The sequence below is a fragment of the Schistocerca nitens genome, chromosome 2 (genome assembly GCF_023898315.1).
Source record: "Schistocerca nitens isolate TAMUIC-IGC-003100 chromosome 2, iqSchNite1.1, whole genome shotgun sequence".
Classification (NCBI taxonomy): domain Eukaryota; kingdom Metazoa; phylum Arthropoda; class Insecta; order Orthoptera; family Acrididae; genus Schistocerca; species Schistocerca nitens.
Genome location: NC_064615.1, coordinates 199868655 through 199875820, shown reverse-complemented (window position 1 = coordinate 199875820; position 7166 = coordinate 199868655). Strand labels below are relative to the sequence as shown.

The window sequence follows — 7166 nt, the reverse complement described above, 5'->3', positions numbered from 1 at the left end:
AATATACTTTTTTTAATGGCATCCTAAAGTGTTTGAAAAGACGAGAGTACAGTTATACAACGTTTGCTAATTTTTAGGTTGAAAATTTCCGCAAAAGAAATCTAGAAATATTTTAAAACTGAAAAGAAAGTTGGCCGAAACTCGTTCGTGCCAGGGTACGGCCGACAGCAGTGGCCGAGCGGTTCTAGGCGCTTCAGTCCGGAACCGCGCCGCTGCTACGGTCGCAGGTTCGAATCCTGCCTCGGGCATGGGTGTGTGTGATGTCCTTAGGTTAGGTTAGGTTTAAGTAGTTCTAATTTCTAGGGGACTGATGACCACAAATGTTGTCCCATAGTGCTCAGAGACATTTGAACCATTTTTTGCTACGGTCGCAGGTTCGAATCCTGCCTCTGTCATGGATGTGTGTGATGTCCTTAGGTTAGTTAGGTTTAAGTAGTTCTAAGTCTAGGGGACTGATGACCTCAGATGTTAAGTCAACACAGTGCTTAGAGCCATTTGACCCATTTTTGAGCCAGGTTACGTCGTGGTACCAGCCATTTGTTTACTTGTCTGCACTGCAGAACCAGCTGGAACTCTGTTGCCTATTGGTAGGCGGAACGTCATAAATGCCTCAACATTTCTTGCATGCAGACATGTACACCAATGACGAGAAGTTAGACATGCTACTTTTGTACGGCGAGTGTCAAAAAGATGCTGTCTAAATGGTAATGGAAATCTGCATGACGAAACAGCAGTTGTTTCCAGGAAGACCTGGGAACGTATGCACATTTGAAATAGTTTTGCTGAGCCCCACCTGACTCGCCAGAAGCTAGCATATGCCGTAGTTCCATGTACAAAAATCATAGCTGACGCCGTTTCTGTGCAGTACAGGAAATGAGGTTTTATCTTAGTAGCTGAGGCCTGTCTTACTGCATCGGCCTTCTAACGACGGAGTCTGGCATGAGACCTCTGTTTGGGGTTGTTTATACCGCAGTAGCCCTCTCTCACCGCATTGCTTTCCGATTTTAGTGCACTTTTCGGACTGTTTTGGCAACGGCCTTGCTGCAGTGGATACACCGGTTCCCGTGAGATCACCGAAGTTAAGCGGTGTCGGGCGTGGTCGGCACTTGGATGGGTGACCATCCAGGCCACCGCGCGCTGTTGCCATTTTTCGGTGTGCACTCAGCCTCTTGATGCCAATTGAGAAGCTACTCGACCGAATAGTAGCGGCTTCGGTCCAGAATACCATCATAACGACCGGGAGAGCGGTGTGCTGACCCCACGCCCATCCTATCCGCATCCTCCGCTGAGGATGACACGGCGGTCGGATGGTCCCGGTAGGGCACTCGTGGCCTGAAGACGGAGTACTTTTCTGATTGTTATGCCAAAAGTTTCAACTTCAATACTAACAAGAGCTGCATCACTGTAATTCTCTTTCCAAGAGCTATAGGACGCAGTTATGAAGAGTATACGTTTCCATTAATAAAAATCCTTGTTGTATCAGTATGTCGTTGGTGCCAGAATTCAAAGCATTCTCCATACAAAATATAACGTGTCCGCCGCGCGTGGTAGCCGAGCGGGCTCAGGCGCGTTGTCACGGTTCGCGCAGCTCCCCCCCGTCGGAGGTTCGAGTCTTCCCTCGGGCATGGGTGTGAGTGTTGTCCTTAGTGTAAGTTAGTTTAAGGTAGGTTAAGTAGTGTGTTAACTTAGGGACCGGTGACCTCAGCAGTTTGGTCACATAAGACCTTACTACAAATTTCCCAAAAATTATAACGTGTCCCTCAGCACACTAAGAATTGCAGAAACCTCGTTCTGATATTTGGAACCGTTCAGGAAACAAAAGGGATGTTTCGTCTTACGTTAAATTTAGAAATTTATGGACTCTGTTCCTCGCCCAAAACAGCCCATTATCGAAGTAGAGGGTTGACAATTTTTTATCTGGTTTGCTTGCGTGCCAATTCAGCAAATTCCCCTAGACTTTATCAGGATACTGAGAAAGTATCTCTAAATCTACATACAGCTTCCTGCGAGTAAGTTTTCCAGATCCCTAAACTAGGTGGAGAAAGACTAAGAGAAAGAACAGATGATGAAGATGAAAATAGTATATGTATTAATCTAACATATCTTGATGATCTGCATTTTTGTGATGACGTCCTATTGTTTAAATTGTAGCTGACCCACAGTGACGTACTCAAAGGTAAGAATATATTTTACTTGCACAGATCGGGGATAGATCGAGAATAAGTGAAGCGCCGATATACAGCTGAGTCTGTAAGTGGTTTGTTGATGCAATGCCGTGGCGAAAAGAGCCATATTTGTACCGGCTGAGTGTGTGTCCCAATTTCCGTAAGTTAACCAACCCCCCCCCCCCCCCAGCAAATCTTAGGAATTATACCGAACTGTGACAATGTGTTTTTACCAAAAAGTAATTACAAAGGCGGAGAGCCGATATTACGCGTTTGCGTCTACGCGTCAGCCGATGGATTGCAGTGAGGATAAAGTGTACAGAATATTATAACAGCGTATGGCGATATTTCAGTGCACTTGATTTGTGTTAAGATTAAACGTGAACAGAAGTGTATGTCAACGGTCGTTACTATCTCCATTTCGGTTTAACGAAAATATATAACTTCACTTTTGCAAACTTTTTACGGCCTTTCTAACCTCCCCCTGCCTAATCGGCCTACTGGCTTGCGATATACTTGCAAATGACCATGACTGCGTGTACCTAATAAAATTTTACAGTGAATGAGGTTATCGTTACCGAAGGAAAATAATACAGACTAGTAGGAGGAAAGTGTACAACAGACACTTCTGAAGGAAGGAATCTGAATACTGATAATAATTTTGAAAACAAGTGGAATTTAGTGTAGTCGCTCACGAACTACACAGGGGGAAAAGGGTACCACGTAATATTTAATACAAAAAATACTGATAAGCAAAAAATGGGTCAAATGGCTCTGAGCACTATGGGACTTAACTTCTGAGGTCATCAGTCCCCTAGAACTTAGAACTACTTAAACCTAACTAACCTAAGGACAGCACACACATCCATGCCCGAGGCAGGATTCGAACCTGCGACCGTAGCGGTCGCGCGGTTCCAGACTATAGCGCCTAGAACCGCTCGGCCACCCCGGCCGGCTGATAAGCAAAAAAATGGATAATTAAACGGTCACCAGCCCACTACGGCAATGAAATCCAAACTCCTAAGAAAGGTAATGCCAAAGAAAATTAAGCAAATAATTATCGGCGTGGCAACACAACTTTTTCATAACACAACAGTTAACGAGAAAATAAATGAATCAAGATGCACTGAGTCTGCAATTAATTAGTATGAAATACTAAATTTTGAAAGCAAAGTTAAATGAAGTTGATGGTCAAATAAATGTCTGGCTGTAACTGACATTTTGTTACGTAAAAGATGACTTTTATTAACCTCAGCGCAACGTAACTCATAATTTGGAAAAAAGGCAAGCAACTTACTTTTAAATACTGAAAGACTGATTTGAATTTACTTTAAGCAAATGAGCAACTGATTTGCTTTTACATAAGAACAATAAAATAAATACCAACTCGTTGCTAATTATTTGTGCTGAATCTTTAGTCACTAGTTTTGCCAGCAAAATTTTACGTTACTTTTAGTGAGTGAAGTTAACACTCAAAATTTTAAATTAGTTAAGCCTCTGCTATGCAATACAGGAACGAAAATTTGCTGAGGCAGCAAAGCTTAGACTAAAGGTAGTCATTAGCAAAGAAACAAAACTGGCAGTAAATAGTTAATCCGTTTTCATGTTTTTACGACACTCTGTGATTGCACGGTAAGGAAAGGGACCCTGCTTGGTAATAATGTCTCTGGACAATGACAACTAAGGTGTCCTAAAAGTTTTAACTACTGCAGGTTATTGTTCAAGGAAGTTAGCCATTAAAGTTTGTGCAAGAAATGCCACTGGGTAATGCCTGTTCAATATCAGTTTTACTATGTCAGTTAACAGTCTTACGGTGTTGTAGCTGTGCGGACGACGAAGAATGTAGCCGGCGACAATGCTGCTGGTGCCGGTGCTGGGTGAAAACCCCGAGTCGTCTCCAGAGCCGCGGATAATTGTGGGACAGGCAATAGTTAGATCTGAAGCTTCCTTCGCCTGTCCACCCTGACGGTGCTCTCAATACTGGCTGGTAAATAAAGTGGGTGCGTCTGCATTGGCGCGATCATAACTGCACACCGCGTCTGCGAGAGCGCCAGCAAACACTACTGCACTCTTTCAAAACTCTGCCTGCTCTGCTAGCAGCCCGACAGAGTCCCGCTACCACGAAAAGCTAAAGAACGGCACAGCTACTGCCATTTCGTTGCTGGTATCGATACATTTAAACAAAGTTCCCTTGGTGATTACCCAGTAATTTACAATATTTACATTATAGTTACAACCAGTTATGTATGTTCACAAATGAAAACACTATTACACCCATTACGTATTGAATATACACTCCTGGAAATTGAAATAAGAACACCGTGAATTCATTGTCCCAGGAAGGGGAAACTTTATTGACACATTCCTGGGGTCAGATACATCACATGATCACACTGACAGAACCACAGGCACATAGACACAGGCAACAGAGCATGCACAATGTCGGCACTAGTACAGTGTATATCCACCTTTCGCAGCAATGCAGGCTGCTATTCTCCCATGGAGACGATCGTAGAGATGCTGGATGTAGTCCTGTGGAACGGCTTGCCATGCCATTTCCACCTGGCGCCTCAGTTGGAACAGCGTTCGTGCCGGACGTGCAGACCGCGTGAGACGACGCTTCATCCAGTCCCAAACATGCTCAATGGGGGACAGATCCGGAGATCTTGCTGGCCAGGGTAGTTGACTTACACCTTCTAGAGCACGTTGGGTGGCACGGGATACATGCGGACGTGCATTGTCCTGTTGGAACAGCAAGTTCCCTTGCCGGTCTAGGAATGGTAGAACGATGGGTTCGATGACGGTTTGGATGTACCGTGCACTATTCAGTGTCCCATCGACGATCACCAGTGGTGTACGGCCAGTGTAGGAGATCGCTCCCCACACCATGATGCCGGGTGTTGGCCCTGTGTGCCTCGGTCGTATGCAGTCCTGATTGTGGCGCTCACCTGCACGGCGCCAAACACGCATACGACCATCATTGGCACCAAGGCAGAAGCGACTCTCATCGCTGAAGACGACACGTCTCCATTCGTCCCTCCATTCACGCCTGTCGCGACACCACTGGAGGCGGGCTGCACGATGTTGGGGCGTGAGCGGAAGACGGCCTAACGGTGTGCGGGACCGTAGCCCAGCTTCATGGAGACGGTTGCGAATGGTTCTCGCCGATACCCCAGGAGCAACAGTGTCCCTAATTTGCTGGGAAGTGGCGGTGCGGTCCCCTACGGCACTGCGTAGGATCCTACGGTCTTGGCGTGCATCCGTGCGTCGCTGCGGTCCGGTCCCAGGTCGACGGGCACGTGCACCTTCCGCCGACCACTGGCGACAACATCGATGTACTGTGGAGACCTCACGCCCCACGTGTTGAGCAATTCGGCGGTACGTCCACCCGGCCTCCCGCATGCCCACTATACGCCCTCGCTCAAAGTCCGTCAACTGCACATACGGTTCACGTCCACGCTGTCGCGGCATGCTACCAGTGTTAAAGACTGCGATGGAGCTCCGTATGCCACGGCAAACTGGCTGACACTGACGGCGGCGGTGCACAAATGCTGCGCAGCTAGCGCCATTCGACGGCCAACACCGCGGTTCCTGGTGTGTCCGCTGTGCCGTGCGTGTGATCATTGCTTGTACAGCCCTCTCGCAGTGTCCGGAGCAAGTATGGTGGGTCTGACACACTGGTGTCAATGTGTTCTTTTTTCCATTTCCAGGAGTGTAGTTTCAGTAATAAAGCTCACAGATTCAGAAATAACAATATATTAAAAGTTATCAACAGATATTAAACAGCAAAAAATTTTGGTTGGTGCAGAAGGTACTTTATCTGCATTTTCGGTGTTATACTCTGATTAACGCAAAACATGTATCCTTTAAATATAACATTACTGAGCAGTCAAAATCCGACTGAAACAATTAGCGTAGCGGTCAAAACCGATTAGCGCTTATCCAGAAAGTCACGGTCATTAAAATAAAGGTTAGGATGCTACATTAATCGATCGCTAAAAATGGCAAATTTAATCGGGGGTGTTTTAAAGTACACTAGAGACAACCGTTAGAGAAACAACGAATGGAATAACGTAACAGAACTTGAAAGTAGGCTGAATGTCAATTACTGTGTGGCTAAATTAATATGTGATCAGCAATCTGAAAAGAAGCTATGAGAGATTAACAATGAAGTCTTAGAATCAGTTGATGAGTTTGTTTCCTCGTATTCAGGTATTCAGGGGAGGTGAAGACAATGACTCGACGGTCAACGTAAGAAATAAACGGAAGACCAAACATGGACAGGAGTGCTTTCGGTAAACTAAATAGTGTTTTTATCTGAATCGTAAAGTGTACAACCATCGTGTGTCGGCAGTTTAGATATATGGCAGTCCGACAGGCATTCTTAACGCAGAAACCAATCGAAACCTGAGGATCTTGCTACAAGTAAAGGAAAAATGTGTGTTGGGTGTTAGGAAGGGTAGGGAAACAACCAAATTGTTTGAGGAACAGAATCGAAATGAAATGGAGATGAGTGATACGTGCATCCAAGCGACCGGACTGTAGGTGGATCGAGAAAGTTGTTAGCTAGATTTCAAGAAATAAGGAAAAGTTGAGGTGGTGACGCAATAGATAACAGGCGGATGCCATTATACAATCTGTCGGAGGAGAGTGGATGCCAACAGTTGAAAATTATGCTTCAAGGAAATGTCTAAAGAGGTTCCTTTATCTAGTAATAGGTGTTAAATGGCTCACCATGGTTCCAGGCGATCATTTGAGCCACCTGCACACGTTCCTGGAAGGAATCGTAGTCGTTAAGAGCGTTGTCCACAAAAGTTACGGTTCGGGGTTCGAGACCCAGTCCATCACAATTTCAATCTGTCGAGACATTTTAAAAGAGCACACTGTGCTGCAGAGTAAAGAATTTGTGCCAGAAACTGCACCTCTCATTCTTCCTGAGAGGATGTTTCAATATGATGGTGTATAATCTGTATTAATGCTGGTGAACACATGAACAATGCA

General features: G+C 45.4%; 1 pseudogene; it reads left to right on the top strand.

Moving 5' to 3' along the window:
- The first annotated feature begins 1028 nt into the window (after nucleotides 1–1028).
- Nucleotides 1029–1146, top strand: LOC126237872 (5S ribosomal RNA; annotated as a pseudogene).
- The last annotated feature ends 6020 nt before the right edge of the window (nucleotides 1147–7166 follow it).